General features: G+C 38.4%; 2 long non-coding RNA genes across 2 annotated transcripts; both read right to left on the reverse strand.

Annotated features, from left to right (window-relative positions):
• Positions 1–1,115: 1,115 nt before the first annotated feature.
• LOC106726368 lies at positions 1,116–20,496 on the reverse strand. The gene is made up of 3 exons (XR_001362427.1): positions 20,414–20,496; positions 3,351–3,355; positions 1,116–1,127 (listed from the first exon to the last, which is right to left on the reverse strand). It is a non-coding gene; the product is annotated as an uncharacterized LOC106726368 (long non-coding RNA).
• Positions 4,541–12,931, reverse strand: LOC106726367. The gene is made up of 3 exons (XR_001362426.1): positions 12,819–12,931; positions 11,429–11,434; positions 4,541–4,551 (listed from the first exon to the last, which is right to left on the reverse strand). It is a non-coding gene; the product is annotated as an uncharacterized LOC106726367 (long non-coding RNA).
• Positions 20,497–21,564: the final 1,068 nt, after the last annotated feature.

Genomic DNA, 21,564 nt, shown 5'->3' on the forward strand with positions numbered 1-21,564 from the left:
TCACCTACTTTACCTGAGAGTGAAAATCCCGAAGAAGACATCTGTTTTGTCTTATATGATACATATGTCTTTCGTAGTCACAATGATAGCATGTACTTTTTTGTTTTCTAGCCATAAGTACAACATATAGTGTAACAGTCACATTTTGCTCTGCATTAAACATCTGGTATCATCAGAAGAAACAAGAAAAAAAGATGATTGTACTGTCAGAGTTAATAATTCAAGAACATTAATCCACTCTTACAATCATCTATGGTATATCACGCATAATTGGCCCATGTGAATTTCTCTCTCTTGTGCCACTAAGTGAATTTTACAATTAGTATTTTCTTAAATCTAGCCAGGTGCATGGTTCTCACTGATCTCTGATGCTGCTTTGTAGAAACTGCTTTTGAGTACTAAAAAGTTTAGCAGCATCATCAATGAACCAGTACTAAACATCAGCTTGATGGCAAATGATCCATGACCCCAAAATAATACCCTCGCAGGTGGGAGAGTTCCAATGACATGGGGACATGAACTGTCAGAAGGGATACATAGCAGTTTCAGCATTTGAGGGAAGGGGTGTTATGATGTCAAACATAATGACAGGAGAAGGGGCAATCTCTAACCAGCTGTCGTAGTGGAAAGCGACCACAGCCCTCTAAACCCCACTGCATTCGGGAATAAGAGATAACAATGTTTGAAGTTGAATACGCTTTCAGACTTACAGCTACCCTTTAGTTTAAAGCCAATTGTAACTTTCAGCTTCTGCTTGCCGCATTTCATATTGCACCAAGTAATGTTCTTTATTTTGCAGGATAGCATTAACTTCTACTGAACTGTCACATTTTACTATGCATTAAGCATCTGGTATCAATAGACCAAACAACACAGAAAGCAGGATTATGCTGTCAGACTTAATAATTCAGAAATATTAACCAGCTCTCATAATTATCAGTAGTTCTTCATGTGTAATTGGCCCTCGATGTACATTTTGTACTTCTGTATAACTCTCTGCATACCAGTATAAGATAATAGTGCCTAATCTTTCATGTAACTAACAGAGTTAATTTGGTTAAATGAAATTGATTCATCAATGATAGTAGTTCCTTGCCACAAAAAAATTAGTTAACCACACACACATACTCAAACACATGTGTCCACACCCTACCTGACAGCTATTTTAAAGCAACACCACATCCTCATTGCATGTAGTAACAGATGAGAAATGCTATTTAGCCTTAAGCAAACTTGAGAAAGGAGGTAAGTAAACCATGTCCCACTTGCCTGTGAAGCTAATGTCTAGGGCTTGGTTCACTGCAAGCTTCAGTTTGAGACCATTTGCTTCCCTATTTAATTAAAACAGATTTGTCATCTGCAGTGAGTCCTTACCTGTAATACTGCAGGACTGTTTGAGATCTGCCTTTTACTCGGTCTTAGAAAGCTTTAATGCGATTTCGACATGGCATTACCAGGGGAGGACCCGTGAGTAGAATCCTGGGCTAAAGCAGTAATCTCTGGTCAGGAGCCTCTGTTCTCATAGCATCCTTCTTTGAGCATTTCAAATGGAAAGACAGTCTAGTGTGTTGGTCCTAGACAAGCTTCTCCTTAAATATTTCACTAATAGATATTAACATTCTACCTGCTTCTGCAGTTTCCTGGTGTCTTCCCTTGCGCTCAGCTGCCATTTCTTGTGATTGTCATTGTATCTGAGAGGAGTGACTGTCTTTCTCTCTGGCAATTTTCTGCTATTTATGTGAAGAGGATTTTAAAACAACACCCAGAAACGTGCTAAAGGCAAATGCTACATAGGCATAAATAAGCTCGGAGTGAGGAAGGGAGGTTTCACACATCAGCAACGTGAATGAACTCCAACGTGCCTTCTTCTGTTTGATATGTCCCTGGCAGGTTTGAAGAAGGTTAGTTGCTTTCTGTTTGTTACCTATGTTTCAGATGAGTAAAAGCTGGCTAATGTTTGAACTAGGGGAGATGGAATCTTTCTATAAAGAAAGACTTCATGTGTTGAAGGAAGGATCCAATGAGTGCATTATGTGGGAGGGGCCGTTTCAGTGATTACCTCTAAAAGACTTCTAGGTCCGCCCCTCATTCACAAAGGCACATTTAGAGGGAACTATTATGACAAATGTTATTTTTTCCCTGATTTCTTAATAGTTGGTTGCATAAACCAGCCCTTTTTATCTCCATAACAAAGTTCCGAGTGAAAAGGAAAAAAAGGGAAGTTCTTAGTGTGCAGGATGGATGGCTTCAGAGGTAAGAATGAGGAAGTAGAAGATATTTACGAACATGGTTATGTATTTTGGCAAATCTACCTCCTGAAAAGAGGTGGAATAATGCTTCCTGGAGTCAGTTATTTGACCTTTCTGAGACTCAGTTTCCTCATTTTGAAATTAGAATAATGGCACTCAACTACCAGAGATTTCCTGAGGATTAAGTTCATTATAAAGCACTGAGCGTGATACATAATAAATGTTTTATAAATGTTGTTTATGGACTGCTATTTTTCTAGAATCCATTAAACATTAGTGCCAAAATAAGATGTTAACTTTTAATATTAACATGCTGTGACTAAATTAAATGATTAAATATCACTGTCTAATAGGAAATACTATCAATATTGAATTCAAAATATTCATTTCTCTTTTTTAAAAAAGGGCTACGTTTTCTGTTTTATGGAAACCCATTTGATTACAACTTAGAGCAAATGTAATATTTCCCAAAAATTTAATCAATAGGGAAACACTTTAATACTTGATTTAGAAGAGGAAAAAAAAACTTCAGAAATGTATGTTGTAAAATAAAATCTTAAGATTTCAGATGTAATTCCTGGTGCATAAGTTGCTACAGAATTCCTAAAATGAGAAAATAAGTCTGAATAATTTATTTTTAAAACATTTTTTTCTGTGTGTTTTTTTCCTTTAGTTTAAAAGAAGGAAATTGAGTTCTTCCTATACGCGAAGCACTGTGCTAGGGCCAGAGAATACAAATACAAAACAAGACATAGCCCCGACCTCCAGTTGACAGACGTCATAGCACCTACTCATAAAAAGAATCTAAATGCAATGATAGAAGAGGCACTAGTCTGACTGGAAATCCCCAGGGAATGCATACATGCTCCCAAGATTGGTTCTGGAGGTCACCTGACCCAGCCAGTGGTCTAGCTCTGGACCACCGCTCCACAGACAGCCCTGCTGGCCTTCTCTTCCTCCCCTTAAGTCACTTTATCCTACGTGAGGAAACAGATTACAGTTAATTCACCTCAGCCTAGATGAGAACAAACCTTACTTAACTAGATGTACCGAAGACTGGGAAACACCAAACGGGTATTACAGTGTAAAAAACACGCAAACCACACCTAGTAGATAGGATTCTCAGAAATGAGAGGCTTGTCTTTTCTACTAGAGTAGCCTACTGGTAGCTTTTCTCTTTAATGTTGGGTGCCACCCTGTCTCTAAGCTCTGGGGTCACTGCGGATAGGAGTCCCCTTGAGCACAGCTTTCCTTCCTATCCAAGGCCCGTTCTCTAAAGACAGGGAGAATAGAATTTTTTCTTACTTTATATTTGCATAATCAAAAGGCCAATTAATTTTTTAGGACAAAAGAACACTCTGTTCTCAAAGGGATTTTATGCCATGCTTTAATTAATGTGTCTATGGGCATGTCTATATAATTTATGGGAGGAAGTGGCTGGGAGCATGGGCTTAAATCTTGGCTTTGCCTCTTCTTACCTAAATGGCCGTGGGCAGATGACATAATTTCTCTGAGCTTTCCTTTTCTCTTCTGTAATATGGGATTAGTAACATCTATCTTTGGTTGTAAGGATTAAATAAAATAATGGACATAGAAAGAATGTCATGGTGATGGTTCAATAAATAGCAAGCATGATAGCAATGCTCTTTAAACTGAACATACACTCATAAGAAGCACATTTTAGTTTGAATATGAATCAAGCTTGAACATGAACTCTGATTCTAGAGGTAGGGAAAGGGTATTTCAATAATTTATTAGTTTCTTCAGCAAATTTGCACCTTATTTTGTATCATTTCTCTAAATATAAATACATGCTAAATGGAGAAAAATTAGAAAACATCAAAACACAAACAAAGCCTTCCTAATGAATATCATTTATACTTTTGCCCCACAGAGATAACCACTGAGAACATTTTGGTGATGCTTTTTTTCCCCCTCTTTCTCTTTGTCTCTGTGTATCTCTGTTGCTGTCTCTGATAATCAACCAGGTTGCCAGCGGAAAACAGATGGCACACTCACATTGGGACATTCTGAGGAGAGTTTCATAAAGAGACTGTTTACAAAGATGTGGGCTGGTTGTAGGGAAACTGGAAGAGACAGTGGAAACAGCAGGGAGCCTGATTTTACCTAGAAGCCTAATGAGGTAATGGGAGGAAGAGGTCCTGGGACCTGGAGGTTGAGAAACTCTAGGTGTGAAAACAGCTGCCTGGCCTTTTGGCAGAGAGATACAACAGGCCCAGACTGGCTTTGCAGAGAAGGAGCTGTGGGAACAAACTCTTGTACCCCACTAGCCTCCTCCCTACTGTCAATCACCAGTCAGTGCTCCCCCTGGACCAACTCAGGTAGAAACCAGGGAGCAAGAGACCAGGCTATCATTCCTATTGCACCTGGGACTCCTTGAGGGACTCAGAACCAAAGGGTGACTTTAAAATTTATTGCAAGAATAGGATGCTTTTGAGAGTGGGAAGGAGTGAATTACTCATAATGCCAATAAACCCAGGACAATAGCATAACTGTCCCAGGCAAACAAGGCTCTATCACCACCCTGTGGGGTAAAGTTGAGAGTAAATCTGGAGGGAAAAACTCTCTCTCTCTCTCTCTCTCTCTCTCTCTCTCTCTCTCCTCTATTAAGAATTATTTTCTATAGAATGCATGTTTTCTAAAACATAATTTTATTGCATAATTCTCTATATTATGGTTGTATCAAAATGGGATGTTTAAGCAGCTTCTGATTATTCCCTTAAAATGCTGTGATGAACATCATTGAACATAAATCATTTAACAACTATTACTTGAGCAGCTAACATATGCTACCCACTAAAGATACAAAGATGAGTACATATAGTTCTTGCAACTTAGTCTAGTGATGGAGATAACTTCCAACAGCTGCGTCACCAGAGAGAATATGGAACTTGATACACTAACCAAAGCTGCCATCCTCTCCCTGAGAGATAGAGAGGAAGAACAGGGTCATGATACCAGGCCACAGCCATGGTCTCTGCCTCTACTAGCATTTGTTGCCCTCCCTGGGCTCCCATGTGACTCTGGATTCTATTCCATGGCAGTCCCTCTTCCTGCTCATTGCTCCTTCACTCCATTCAGCAGTTACCAGGCTACAGTGGGGAGTGAGGGTGTCTTCCTTTTATCCAGTTCCCTTCCCTCAGCAGTGAACTGAGTGACAGGCTTGGCTACCCTGTCCCTTCTGGCCCATGCTATGGGCAGAGATATGTTTTTCCAGCAGATAGTTTGGAGAAGCATTGTTGGTTGAAGCTAGATAGTCAAGGAGTCGAGGGGTGAATTACAGAGTGGTAGACCAGGGTTTAGAGAGCCAACTGGAAAGATTAGAGAAAGAGCATGTAGTAAAAGGTGAGTTGCATCATTGTCTTGGCAAGTATGAGAGGTATTGTGTCAGGGCTTATTGTCAGGCTGTTTGTGTATGGGGTGGGCTGAGTTCAACTTGAAGAGCCCTATCCAGCTTTATAAATCCAAGTATGACCTCTCCCATAAGCCACCCATGAAAACTGTTGTCAGAATGGACAGATTGGCTTTTATTTCTTATCTCCCTTACTGACCTCATTGCATCATTTCTCACCTTTGTTCACTCACTGGGTCCCTCTGATTTTCCTCTATCCTGCTGCCTTTTCCCACCTCTCAGTCTGAGTATCTGCTCTGCCTTCTGCCTGAAATGTGCTTTCTCCAGATCTTTACATAGTTGGCTCCTTCCATCTCCAATCTCATTCCTTAGAGAGGTCTTTTCCTAAATTCTGCTAAAGAGAAAATCACAAGCCCAAAATGGCATCACTTATGCTCAAGCCCGTGACAACAAACCTAGATGTAATACTTGACCTAATTGTTATCTCAACCTTTCTTAGAAATATATCTTAATCAACCATTCTGGAATTTTCTGGTCAGTACTAATGAGGTAATCTGTCATGTGGGCCCTCTCTGTCTCCTCTCCCCATAGAAAGAAGAGGCGATCTGTCTGATAAAAACCCTTGCAGTTCCTTCTCCCCCAAAAGAAAATGTCCTGGTCTAAAAATAACCCTTCCTATTCTTTTTGTAAAATCCTGGTCTAAAAATAACCCTTCCTATTTTTTTCAAAAATAACCCTTCCTATTCTTTCTATAAAATCCTTCCATTTTTTTACTACCCCTTGGAGCACCCTTCTAGTTGCTAGATGGGATACTGCCCAATTCATGAATCACTTAATAGAGTCAATTAGATCTTTAAATTTACTTGTTTGAATTGTGTTCTTTAACAATCCTAATTCATGCCCTGACCAGTTTGGCTCAGTGGCTAGAGCGTCGGCCTGTGGACTGAAGAGTCCCAGGTTTGATTCCGGTCAAGGGCATGTACCTTGGTTGCAGGCACATCCCCAGTAGGGGGTGTGCAGGAGGCAGCTGATCGATGTTTCTCTCTCATTGATGTTTCTGGCTCTCTATCCCTCTCCCTTCCTCTCTGTAAAAAACCAATAAAATATATTTAAAATAAAAACAATCCCAATTCAGTTTAGCCTCCCTTGACACTCTCCAGTACCTTGTGTCATTTTCCAGTAGAACCTGTCATCTACTGAAATTACCTTGTTTTTCTGGTGATCTGTTTACCAAACATCTACCCTGATGTGTGTCTCAGCCCCACAGGCACACCTGTCTTGCTCTAGCTTCTCTCTCATACATGGTAGGACATCTGGGGGGCAGAGATCATGTTCAGTATTCATCTCTAGATAGATGGAAGAGATGGGGGCAAATAAGGCTCAATCACCACTCTGTGGAGTAAGGTTGAGAGTAAATCTGGAGGGAAAATAAGCCATTTTCTCTCTCTTTCATTCTTCTATTATGAATTGTTTTCTGTAGAATTCATGTTTTCTAAACATAATTGTTATTGCATAATTCTCTATATTATGGTTGCATCAAACCTAGTGGGTTTGTTGCTGAGGCCCTTGCTCTGAGAGCTAGGTACTTTGTTTCTACTCTTAGCAATAAGTAGGTCTTCTAGTGGAGGATTTCTTCAACTAGATAAGCATGTCTCTTAATGATGTGAGCACAACAAAAAAATTCTTTTGAAGGCTTTAATTCATGCCCATGGAAAATCTAACAAGTAGAAAACTACCCTCTTTTCTTCAGGATATTGATTTACTATTTTTCTGTAGATAAAATAATGACACTAATTCAGGAATGAGAATGACTGCTCTCAAACACATTATTTGCTTTGGAACTGCTCCTTCAGTTAATTTAATATGAGGATAATTTCAAATGACAACTTTCTAACTTATGAGAACATTGTTAATTTTAAATATTTATATGTTTTTATTTTATTTTTCCTGTCCTTCCTATTCCATAGCAAGTGGATCAAGACAAGAAGCCAAAAGAAAGATGATTTTAAAGTATCCTGGGCTGGTTTCACACGGCTGGTTACGTTTTCTTGGTACAAAAATGCATAATGTGAAATGTTCATCTGAAAGCAGAAGTCACTCGGAGCCCATGTCATAATCTTAGTTACTTGCCCATTTATTTAACAATTCTAAACAGATGTTCATACTTACAGATAGACAAATATTGGACATTTATCTGTGGATGAAAAAGGGGAACACATACTAAACCAGAGAAACTCAGAGACTGACAGTAACCACATAGGCTGATCTGAACATAAATATTCCTAACTAAAAGTGAGTCATGACAGGTAGGCCAATAGCTTCCTTGACAAAGCCAATCTCTACCTTACATGAACCCGTCTATTATCTTTTTGTATCTAAGATAACAAACCTTGGAAATGTCAGAGTAATCTTTTCCAGACCCCTCAGGGCACAATCTCTACACAAAAGCAAGAAACCACAGAACCCCTCATTGTTATTTTGTTCATTGTTATTTTGTTCCCTTCCTACAATCTCTATGTGCCATAAATGCTAATTACATAGCTAATTACTAACTATCCTGTACCCACCAATGTAAAAGAAGTATGTGTCTCTCCATTTTACTTTTTATCCAATCCCAGAGACTTCCTCTCCATTTTGCTTTCTCCCACCCCCTTATCCTACCACTAATGGATTCCATGTAACCCTCCTTAGGCCTCCTGCTTTGATTGTAATGTATAAAATCAGCTATAAAACTGCCATTCTTTGGAACATTTTCTCAATCTGCTGAGATTTTGCTTCCTAGCAATTGTCATCAGTGTTTGGCTCAAACAAACTCATAAAAATTCTCTACAGGTTTGGACGTTTGTTACATTGACATATCTAATTAGCAGATATAAAAATTAGAGAATTTTAATAAAAATAACTCTTAGAGCAATTTTACAGCAACATGAAATGAAATGGACTTTCCCCACCTTGTCCCCTTGTTTTATTTCAGCTAAAGGTTGGATGTCTAGAGACCAATGATTAGTTGTGTGCTTTCCTTAATTCTTGGTAACTAGTTGAATCTCAAAAAAAATGTAATACGATATATAAATATGGGATGGATACTTTTAAGTGGGCTCACTTATAGGTAAGGACATCCGTTTTGGAAGGAAAGGTGAACCTGATGCTTTGGTAAAGGGAGCTGGAGTGTTCCAGTGCACGCCCACTCCGTCTCACCATGGTCTCCGTACCGTCCTCTAATCCTCTGCACATCTGGACGGTGGTGGGAGAAGAGTGATGGCATATCTCGGGCTCTTTTTTATCTTCCCCCTTTATATACCTTTTTCTTTTTAAAAGAACTTTGCAGATGTAACTGTAAAATCTTTATTATAATGAGAGAACAGAGAGCTTGGGAGAACCCACCTGGAAAATCCTCTTATTTTTAATATCTTTCCTGCTTTCTTTATAGAAAGCTCATCAGGCTTATAGGTTAGGGAGAACTTAAATGGAAGTAATAGAGAGCTAAAAATGGGGGAAATAGAGCAGCAACAAATTACAATAAAAATACCAATTGAGAAGAAAAACGGGAGTAAAAAATCTAGTAATAGTGTGCATTTCTCTGTTGGGAAATATTAGTTGATCTGGAAGAACCTGTGATCTACCTTTAAAAATAACTCCATGGTGACATTTGCTTATCTTAGGTGCTTGGGACTTTTTGCCTTGGGAATCACAGGACAGACTATTTGTTTTTAATAACAAGGGATGAATGAGAAGACCTATAGGGAAGTTACTGGTATTCATAATCTATAGAATAAGAAAAGCTGGGATTTCCTGGCACATTTTTTTCCTTAGCTGTAGAACAGCAAAAGTTCTTTTCTCATGCATTTGAACTGTAGGAAATCTGAGTTACCATCTCCTAGCTAATTTTAGGCAAATATTTATGAAGAATTTAAAGAAGATACAACTTAAACCTTGATCTGCTAGGTTTATGACATCTGAAAAGGCTTTAATTCATTCATTTATTTCTTCCCTGACATAATTATAGAAAGCACTGATTTGGGTGTCAGTATGTCTGGGTATGAAACTTTGCTTTATCACTTCTGAGCTTATGCCGTGAAGAAGTTACACAACTTTTCTGAACTGCTTCTCATCTGTAAAAGAGAAATAATAAAATCTACCTCAAAGGTTGCTGTGAATTTAATTAGCTATATGAGACTTAGAAAAAATGTTTGCAATTAGTAAGCACTTAATACATGCTGGGTGATAAAATCTGTTTTATTATTACTGTTTGCTATTTGTTGAAAAAAAATTTGTCTTACCTTCAGCCAGAAGGTGGGAATAAAGCATGAATATGATGATATTCCTCATCTGTCCCCTACCCTCAGGGAGTTCAGTATGGAGCAGAGGTTCTTTAATAGGATTCCATAGATGGGTGTCAGGGAGTCCATAAATTCTATATAGAAATTTGGAGGAGAAAAAATACTCTCTAATCCTGTGCAAAAATTTTGATTAGATTTTTTTCCTAAGGAAAGGATTTCCGGTTTTACCTGATTATCATGGGGCCAGTGATTGAAAACAAAGAAACATTGGTCTATAAAGATGACTTTGTTACAGATTAGAGGGGCTGGGACAAAATGGACACAGCAGCTGATGGGTGTTGAGGTGTCATGGAAAATTGAGGTTTCTTTAGAGCCCAAGTACAATTTTATCACACAATTCTTTTATTTCTTCACTTTCTTCAGAAAATCCCCAGCATATTTTTTACCAGGTATACACGCATGCACATACCCCTATCTATGCCAGTGGAAAAAGGAATTGATACTAAAAATTTTAGCAGAAGTAATTTCACTTTCATAAGAAAGGGTTTTTCTGGCTCTTCTATCGAACATCACCTAACGCCTTCCCCGCCCTGTGCACGATCTGCTGGCGTGTTGTTGCAATCCCCCTAGCAGGTGTTGACTCCCCAGAAGTCAAGAATGGACTAGTAATGTCCATTGGCCCCATTATTTGGTACAGTAAGTGGTAAACAAAAGTTCTGGTTCTTAACTGAACTTTTAAAAATCCCCAGGGATTTTAAATTTTAAACAAAATTTACTTGGAAAATACAATCCAAAAGTTAAAAGTAACTAAACACCTTCCTATAGCCCTGAACTGGGGGTTGGGATGATTGGAGGGCTTCTGTGAGGTGCTCAGGTATGGAAGAAAACCAGCTTCTCCCCACTGGGTGTGGGTGTTCGGTATCATCTATCAGATCAGCGCTATGGCTGAGAGACATTTGCTTTGCCGCTGAGCACACGCTAGAAATCACAGGCAGAACTGTCTGGTTTAAAACAACTGGGAGCCAATATTCTGTTTGATCCTGCCTAATGTAAAGACTACAATATGGTACTAGGAAGTTCCCTCAAGCTGGAGATCTGGTGTCTTCATTCTCACTTCCTTGATTCAGCCAACTGCTATTTCTTGCCTGGGTTAGGCCTGGGGCTCCAAATTGTCCACCCTCTCCAACCCCAGTGACCTGCTGTCTCTACATTCTCCCCCACTACAGTCTCCCTCATGCCAAACTACCTTTAGTTCCCTTGATCTCTTTGTCCTTGGGGCCTGTATGCATGCTGTTCCCTCTTCCTGAAAACCTTTTCATCCCACTCTTTCTTCTCCATCTTACAGCCCATCCCTGTAAATGTTCTTTCACTTGACTATGAAGTCATCATTAAGTTCTTGCTTCTCCAGGAAGCCATCCCCTGAACATTCCCTCACCCCATGTCCAAGCTTGGTGCCCCTCACAGGTATTGCCATGGCACCATGAGCCATCCTCAACACAGGATGTGTGTCTCAGCCCCACAGGCACACCTGTCTTGCTCTAGCTTCTCTCTCATACATGGTAGGACATCTGGGGGGCAGAGATCATGTTCAGTATTCATCTCTAGATAGATGGAAGAGATGGGGGCAAATAAGGCTCAATCACCACTCTGTGGAGTAAGGTTGAGAGTAAATCTGGAGGGAAAATAAGCCATTTTCTCTCTCTTTCATTCTTCTATTATGAATTGTTTTCTGTAGAATTCATGTTTTCTAAACATAATTGTTATTGCATAATTCTCTATATTATGGTTGCATCAAACCTAGTGGGTTTGTTGCTGAGGCCCTTGCTCTGAGAGCTAGGTACTTTGTTTCTACTCTTAGCAATAAGTAGGTCTTCTAGTGGAGGATTTCTTCAACTAGATAAGCATGTCTCTTAATGATGTGAGCACAACAAAAAAATTCTTTTGAAGGCTTTAATTCATGCCCATGGAAAATCTAACAAGTAGAAAACTACCCTCTTTTCTTCAGGATATTGATTTACTATTTTTCTGTAGATAAAATAATGACACTAATTCAGGAATGAGAATGACTGCTCTCAAACACATTATTTGCTTTGGAACTGCTCCTTCAGTTAATTTAATATGAGGATAATTTCAAATGACAACTTTCTAACTTATGAGAACATTGTTAATTTTAAATATTTAGATGTTTTTATTTTATTTTTCCTGTCCTTCCTATTCCATAGCAAGTGGATCAAGACAAGAAGCCAAAAGAAAGATGATTTTAAAGTATCCTGGGCTGGTTTCACACGGCTGGTTACGTTTTCTTGGTACAAAAATGCATAATGTGAAATGTTCATCTGAAAGCAGAAGTCACTCGGAGCCCATGTCATAATCTTAGTTACTTGCCCATTTATTTAACAATTCTAAACAGATGTTCATACTTACAGATAGACAAATATTGGACATTTATCTGTGGATGAAAAAGGGGAACACATACTAAACCAGAGAAACTCAGAGACTGACAGTAACCACATAGGCTGATCTGAACATAAATATTCCTAACTAAAAGTGAGTCATGACAGGTAGGCCAATAGCTTCCTTGACAAAGCCAATCTCTACCTTACATGAACCCGTCTATTATCTTTTTGTATCTAAGATAACAAACCTTGGAAATGTCAGAGTAATCTTTTCCAGACCCCTCAGGGCACAATCTCTACACAAAAGCAAGAAACCACAGAACCCCTCATTGTTATTTTGTTCATTGTTATTTTGTTCCCTTCCTACAATCTCTATGTGCCATAAATGCTAATTACATAGCTAATTACTAACTATCCTGTACCCACCAATGTAAAAGAAGTATGTGTCTCTCCATTTTACTTTTTATCCAATCCCAGAGACTTCCTCTCCATTTTGCTTTCTCCCACCCGCTTATCCTACCACTAATGGATTCCATGTAACCCTCCTTAGGCCTCCTGCTTTGATTGTAATGTATAAAATCAGCTATAAAACTGCCATTCTTTGGAACATTTTCTCAATCTGCTGAGATTTTGCTTCCTAGCAATTGTCATCAGTGTTTGGCTCAAACAAACTCATAAAAATTCTCTACAGGTTTGGACGTTTGTTACATTGACATATCTAATTAGCAGATATAAAAATTAGAGAATTTTAATAAAAATAACTCTTAGAGCAATTTTACAGCAACATGAAATGAAATGGACTTTCCCCACCTTGTCCCCTTGTTTTATTTCAGCTAAAGGTTGGATGTCTAGAGACCAATGATTAGTTGTGTGCTTTCCTTAATTCTTGGTAACTAGTTGAATCTCAAAAAAAATGTAATACGATATATAAATATGGGATGGATACTTTTAAGTGGGCTCACTTATAGGTAAGGACATCCGTTTTGGAAGGAAAGGTGAACCTGATGCTTTGGTAAAGGGAGCTGGAGTGTTCCAGTGCACGCCCACTCCGTCTCACCATGGTCTCCGTACCGTCCTCTAATCCTCTGCACATCTGGACGGTGGTGGGAGAAGAGTGATGGCATATCTCGGGCTCTTTTTTATCTTCCCCCTTTATATACCTTTTTCTTTTTAAAAGAACTTTGCAGATGTAACTGTAAAATCTTTATTATAATGAGAGAACAGAGAGCTTGGGAGAACCCACCTGGAAAATCCTCTTATTTTTAATATCTTTCCTGCTTTCTTTATAGAAAGCTCATCAGGCTTATAGGTTAGGGAGAACTTAAATGGAAGTAATAGAGAGCTAAAAATGGGGGAAATAGAGCAGCAACAAATTACAATAAAAATACCAATTGAGAAGAAAAACGGGAGTAAAAAATCTAGTAATAGTGTGCATTTCTCTGTTGGGAAATATTAGTTGATCTGGAAGAACCTGTGATCTACCTTTAAAAATAACTCCATGGTGACATTTGCTTATCTTAGGTGCTTGGGACTTTTTGCCTTGGGAATCACAGGACAGACTATTTGTTTTTAATAACAAGGGATGAATGAGAAGACCTATAGGGAAGTTACTGGTATTCATAATCTATAGAATAGGAAAAGCTGGGATTTCCTGGCACATTTTTTTCCTTAGCTGTAGAACAGCAAAAGTTCTTTTCTCATGCATTTGAACTGTAGGAAATCTGAGTTACCATCTCCTAGCTAATTTTAGGCAAATATTTATGAAGAATTTAAAGAAGATACAACTTAAACCTTGATCTGCTAGGTTTATGACATCTGAAAAGGCTTTAATTCATTCATTTATTTCTTCCCTGACATAATTATAGAAAGCACTGATTTGGGTGTCAGTATGTCTGGGTATGAAACTTTGCTTTATCACTTCTGAGCTTATGCCGTGAAGAAGTTACACAACTTTTCTGAACTGCTTCTCATCTGTAAAAGAGAAATAATAAAATCTACCTCAAAGGTTGCTGTGAATTTAATTAGCTATATGAGACTTAGAAAAAATGTTTGCAATTAGTAAGCACTTAATACATGCTGGGTGATAAAATCTGTTTTATTATTACTGTTTGCTATTTGTTGAAAAAAAATTTGTCTTACCTTCAGCCAGAAGGTGGGAATAAAGCATGAATATGATGATATTCCTCATCTGTCCCCTACCCTCAGGGAGTTCAGTATGGAGCAGAGGTTCTTTAATAGGATTCCATAGATGGGTGTCAGGGAGTCCATAAATTCTATATAGAAATTTGGAGGAGAAAAAATACTCTCTAATCCTGTGCAAAAATTTTGATTAGATTTTTTTCCTAAGGAAAGGATTTCCGGTTTTACCTGATTATCATGGGGCCAGTGATTGAAAACAAAGAAACATTGGTCTGTAAAGATGACTTTGTTACAGATTAGAGGGGCTGGGACAAAATGGACACAGCAGCTGATGGGTGTTGAGGTGTCATGGAAAATTGAGGTTTCTTTAGAGCCCAAGTACAATTTTATCACACAATTCTTTTATTTCTTCACTTTCTTCAGAAAATCCCCAGCATATTTTTTACCAGGTATACACGCATGCACATACCCCTATCTATGCCAGTGGAAAAAGGAATTGATACTAAAAATTTTAGCAGAAGTAATTTCACTTTCATAAGAAAGGGTTTTTCTGGCTCTTCTATCGAACATCACCTAACGCCTTCCCCGCCCCTGTGCACGACTGCTGGCGTGTTGTTGCAATCCCCCTAGCAGGTGTTGACTCCCCAGAAGTCAAGAATGGACTAGTAATGTCCATTGGCCCCATTATTTGGTACAGTAAGTGGTAAACAAAAGTTCTGGTTCTTAACTGAACTTTTAAAAATCCCCAGGGATTTTAAATTTTAAACAAAATTTACTTGGAAAATACAATCCAAAAGTTAAAAGTAACTAAACACCTTCCTATAGCCCTGAACTGGGGGTTGGGATGATTGGAGGGCTTCTGTGAGGTGCTCAGGTATGGAAGAAAACCAGCTTCTCCCCACTGGGTGTGGGTGTTCGGTATCATCTATCAGATCAGCGCTATGGCTGAGAGACATTTGCTTTGCCGCTGAGCACACGCTAGAAATCACAGGCAGAACTGTCTGGTTTAAAACAACTGGGAGCCAATATTCTGTTTGATCCTGCCTAATGTAAAGACTACAATATGGTACTAGGAAGTTCCCTCAAGCTGGAGATCTGGTGTCTTCATTCTCACTTCCTTGATTCAGCCAACTGCTATTTCTTGCCTGGGTTAGGCCTGGGGCTCCAAATTGTCCACCCTCTCCAACCCCAGTGACCTGCTGTCTCTACATTCTCCCCCACTACAGTCTCCCTCATGCCAAACTACCTTTAGTTCCCTTGATCTCTTTGTCCTTGGGGCCTGTATGCATGCTGTTCCCTCTTCCTGAAAACCTTTTCATCCCACTCTTTCTTCTCCATCTTACAGCCCATCCCTGTAAATGTTCTTTCACTTGACTATGAAGTCATCATTAAGTTCTTGCTTCTCCAGGAAGCCATCCCCTGAACATTCCCTCACCCCATGTCCAAGCTTGGTGCCCCTCACAGGTATTGCCATGGCACCATGAGCCATCCTCAACACAGCCCTTTTAGCCATATTTTCTAAATATTTGCTCACCAAATGACAGACTAGCGAGGCAATGAATTGTGGGTCTTGCTGATCAATATAGGCCAAATCTAGTAAATTCTCAATAATTAGCCCATGAATGGGGAAACGGGTGACTGTGTCATCAAGGTTAAAGAATCTGTTTTCTATAATTATTTTTAGCAGCACTTGTGCTCATGGATCAAACCTCACATAGCTCCTAAGGACATGTCTTTTTACACATAATTTTCAAATGGGGACTGAGAAGAAAAACTTTGAACTTGACATAAATGCTGTTAAGAGAGTTTATAACCCATTTTCTACAGTTAACAATAAAAGAAAGATGAGCTCAAAGTGCTCTTTAAATAGGGTAATACTATATTCCAGTTATACCAGTTGTCCTAGAATAATTCTTAGTTATGTCCCCTTTTCTTTTAAAAAGTTTTAAAAATATTTTTACAATAAATTATATAGTCATTCTATGTCTAAATATTTGAGAATAAAGAGAAGAGTAAGAAGAATTATAGGCACATACAGAAGTTTTCCTTTATTTTTGAAAATCTAATATGCAAAGAAAGCCAATGGCACATTCTAATCCTAGTTTGTCAATGATAAAACTTAAATTTGCTCAGAGCTTTGCACAATCATCATTAATGATAAAAGGGAAGGAAGTGATTTTGTTAGAGCTTCTTAAGAAGTTACTCTAGGACTTTTATAAGTAACTCAAAGATAAGTATTTATGGGGAAGTAAGATTATTTTCAATTAACAGCTAAAGACTAATGTTTCCCAGAGTTCTTTTCAAAAGCCTAGAAAGTGAGTTTTATTATTTTAGGTTGTCTTTTGTTTTTCATCCTCTCTTGATTGCAGCTAATTGTTAATTAAAAAAATAAATTGATACAACACAAATGACTATATAATAACTAAGTTGTTTCTTTGAGAGTATCTTTGCTGGTTCACATATTAAAACACAATTCTGAGAACCACATTCCCTCCCTGAAACTGACCTCAGTAAACAGTAGTCATGCAGGACGATTAATTTAAGAACTAAGAACATCAACTTTTTGGAAACAAAAGATTTAATTTTTATAAGGTCTATTAACCTTTTGCCATGTGTTCATTTCTTGTATCTTTAATTGAAATGTATTCCATTTGATGAGCTCATCTGTCTTTATAACATGACTAAAAAGTACTATAAATTAGAGGTTTTTTCATAGAAGAAGTTAATTATGCAATAGACACCTCAAGTTGAGTAAAATTACCCCAAGGGGAATGAAAGATTATGTTTTATCTTGTTTGAGTTACACCCTAGTCATGAAATTGCCATTCAGATCTTTCGACATACGAGGCCATGAATGCATGTGGGCCCTCCTGTTGTTATTGGGTCTTGATCACTATTGGCCCATTCGAGGGTGGGATCAATCCTCAGGCTGGCTGACTGTGGGGTTCAACTCCAACCATGGCTTGCAAGGTCCTATATAGGTACTGAGAAAAAAACATCAAAAAAACATTGTAAAAAAAAAAGAAGAAGAAGAAAAGAAAAAAGAATATCAAAAGGAACAAATAAAGAATAAGAAAATAAAAAAGGGGAAAAAGGGAAAGAATAGAATAATAAAAGGAAAAATAAAAAAATGAAATAAAAAAGAAAAAAGAAAGAAAAGAATAAAAAAAGAAAGAAGCAGAGTTGGCCTCAGCAGACTTATTGCCTGTTGCGATCTTCCTTTGGATATGCTGTTTGTGAAGCTTGTTGGATCCTGCTCTGATGCTGTCTGAACCTGGCGACTTGGTGTGTCGGTCCTGGGCTTCTTGGGAGTGACTCTGGTGTAAGCCAATGTCAGATGCTGTCTATGCCTGGCCCTCAGCAACCAGTTTGAAGCTACAACGATCCACAGTTTGTGGCTACCTCTTCTGGGCTTGGCTTCACATGGGAAGGACCAAGCTACACTCCAAAGCTGGCTTTTACCAGCACTGGACCCAAGGGTAGGTCAACAAACATCCCAAGGCATCCTGGGATCCACCTCTGCCTGTCTCGACCTGCTGGCTGCCTGTTAGGCTTAGTTACTGAAAAGACTCAGTCACTGAAAGAGCCTCTGACAGAACTGGGAGGATGGAGCTAATGGAGGTGTCTTTCAGGCTTCTGGGAAGATGGTGGGTGTGATCCCTCGCCCCAGAGTCACACATTTGTATCTGTTCCAGATTTTTCCCTGAAGTTGGCAGGGTGGAGCCCCTAGTAGTCAGGTGGGTGGGACCTCTGGAGCCTAGAGGTTGGGTCTGTCTAAAACCAGGAGATCTTTCAGATCTCCTCATGAGGAGAAAGTGCCAGTCAGGTTTATGCTAAAGTGGGGGGAATGGCCCAGCCCCAAAGCCAGTCACTGACACCCCCTGAGTCTGCCCAGACTTCTACCCCCGAGTCTATGCTATTGACTCCTCAGCAGGGCTTAAGAACCACAGGGTGGGGTGACAGGATTCTAGAGAGTGGAATAAATGCATTTCCCCAGGCTGATTCCACCTAGAAGGGGTTGCTCCAAACAAGAAATATGGCTGCAGTGGTATTGGAAGATGTCTCAGCACCAGGATCCTGGCAACTATTCTTCCACATTTCTCCCCAAAGCCACAAACCCTGATTTAGTTTCTAAAACAGGCAGTTCTCTAAAGAAGAAGGTAATCAAAGTTAAGGATTGGAATAGCCTGCTCATGCTAATAACCTATTTATTTCTTCCTTTTAATTGGGTGATTAATCCAGAGGTGGATTTATAACCTTATATGCAAGTTCACAGATGAAAAATCTGAATAACCTAATAATTAGTTGTGGTAATTATTCATCAGGTTTCTAACTTGGTTGTTCCAGAGTCTCTATAGAAATTCAGTCCCGAGATGGACATATTTCTTACTGTCTTTGAAAATGAAATTAGGAGACTTAAGATGTTCCCCAACTGAGGTCCAGGTAAGGCCTTCTTGATGCTCTGGCTTCATAATTAAAGTTTTGACTCAGGAAAATCTCTTGGCATTTGTCATACCATCAAAGAAACCTTAAAAAACGAATGCTTCTGCCCATAGAGAAAACACACAGACTTTTCTGAGTAATCATTATGTACTATTGTAGAATCACAGCACTTAGAATGGGCCTTAGAAGGACCAATGTCTTCATTTTTTGAACTAAGAAAAGTAGAAGACCTAAATATAGAATGTTAATGTTCTTTAGTATTATTTTTAAAATATTCATTCCATGAAAAAATTCTAAGACAACATATTAGGTTATCATAGTCACTAATATGCTCTGTTTGCAAAATCATCTGATGGCACTACTTTCAACATCAGGGTCTATCACTAAATACATTTCGACTGTTTTGCAAACTTTCTTCCAATTAATAATTAAACAGAGGAACAGCTTGTGGTATATGCTTGAAACTAATTTTACTATATATTGTTGGAAATGACAAGCCCACATGAAGATGTGACTGAAGCTGGGTAACATTTAAATGTTCAGTTTTTCCTCTGTTACCTTGACTAGGGTAAAGTTAGTTCCCAAGGTAAAAACTAAGTGGTCTGCCGGCATATGGTATAGCCTCCATTTGAGCGCTAAAAGCTGGATACTGTTTTTGTGAAACAGATGTTGTTGAGTGCAGCAATGCACAACTGACTCTAGCTAACAGCTGGGAATCCTTCGTGACCCATATAGCGAGAAATAAACATGGTCCTATGCTTGGCAAAAGTGGAAGAAAGCAAATTTCCATTTGTTAAGAGCTTATCAAAATGAAGAATAAATGTTTTTAGCCATAAACTGATTTTATTCACCAGAGTAATCTTTCCAGCAGCTTATGTGATGGCCTCATAATATCACAGGCACCCTTTGCCAGATGAAGGCTGCAGTTGCACTGACATACAGTACAGATGGAAAATAAACATCTGCCTCAATCAAGAGAGAAGACCAAGGACAAGGTTGACGAATATTATCTGGCATGACTATCTTTGCAGGGAAGCATATAAATGCTACAGGATCAAAACCACTGGCATCGTCTGGTGGTGTCCTTATGTGGTTACTGACCATGAAGAGAGATGATTAGTATGCACTCTCCAAGGAGGAGTGGTGCAGATGCTCAGGGTGATATGCTTCCAACTCTGTAGGATCTGCCTTGCTGTAGCCACACCATGTGAGTCGCAGAGCGATTCCATTTTATTTTTTTCATGGTTCGGCTGCATTTATTGTCTGCAAAGTTTCCCTTCCTGTTGTTGAGTGCCACACACCAGGGGAGGAGGGAAAAAGAAGAGCTGATTTGGAAAAGATAAAAGCATCTTTTTTTATAGGCCTAGCTAAAATGTCAACACAGCCACATAATCCAAATTCAAATCAAATGCTTTTCTTCAGATAAGGACTAAACCCCAACATTTTGATTGTGTAACACTATATTTTATTACATGGTCCAACTTCACCTTTGCCAAAATCCAAGTGGGATAACATATGTTCTGTGAGAAAGACACACACACACACACACGAAATACTCACATATCCTACAGTCCTAGCACTGAGTTCCTTTTGTCCTCATTGCAACCAAATGATTCATGTGGCACAAATAATATGACAGATGTAGCTTTAAAAATTCAGTTTTACTGCGAGTGTCTTTTTGACTGAAACTTCTTTCATTTTCTGGTATCTCTTGTGACCATATGGAGTTTAGATGGCAGTGAATTCCCTTTTACTAACTCAAATCCTTTTCTGCACCTGGGCATAATTTTGGATAAGGAGGTGAAGAAAAGAAAAAAAGTGTCAGGCTTAAAATACAGGATTATATGATGAGTAAGGAGTACTTTTACCTTTTTGTGAAAAGACAACTTTAGTACTATGGTTTTATTAGAGTTTTATTTTTTAAAGTGACATAGTGGAGAATTCTGTATATGGGTTTTTGGTTATTTCTTTCCTTGAATAAAGAAAAAGAAACTTGCTTAGAGTCTGATACTCTAGTTAAAGCAATTATGATCTTAATTCTTTTTACTTCAGATTCTAGAATGAGTTGAAATCTCAGACTTTATTACTAATAACAGCAAATATTTAATGTTTACTATGTATCAGTAAAGTGCTATACTTAGCTCTTTATATGTAGTAACACATTTAATCCTTACAGAAATCCTGAGTTGGACATTTACTGTTATTTCTATTTTATAGAAGTGTAAATTGAGGCACAGAGTGGTTAAGTAATTTCTCTAAGGTCACAGAGCTCATAGTAGTAGAGCCAGCATTTGAACAGAAAGCTCTGGCTCAAGAATTCATACTCTTGACCATGTTACAACTGGTAGTCTAATAAGTTAAAGCTGTAAAGTACAGATATTTGACTGTAGCAAATATCAGGTGTGTTGACTTCATTAATGTAAACTATTTGGTTTTGTTCTTTCTTATCCTGCAAAGAGGATCATATTCTACAGCTTAAAAGCAAAATATTCTATAGTGTGTATACAGTATATTATATATAGTACATATATACTACACATATCTACACATATGATATATATGTATATATCATAATTTATTTAACCATTCTCCTAATTTTTAATACATTAATTTGATTATTTTTCCTAATCCAAACAATAAGGAAATAGGCATGTTTATACTTCTATCTCCATGTGTTACTAATG

The sequence above is a fragment of the Myotis brandtii genome, unplaced genomic scaffold (genome assembly GCF_000412655.1).
Source record: "Myotis brandtii unplaced genomic scaffold, ASM41265v1 scaffold254, whole genome shotgun sequence".
In the NCBI taxonomy this organism is placed as follows: domain Eukaryota; kingdom Metazoa; phylum Chordata; class Mammalia; order Chiroptera; family Vespertilionidae; genus Myotis; species Myotis brandtii.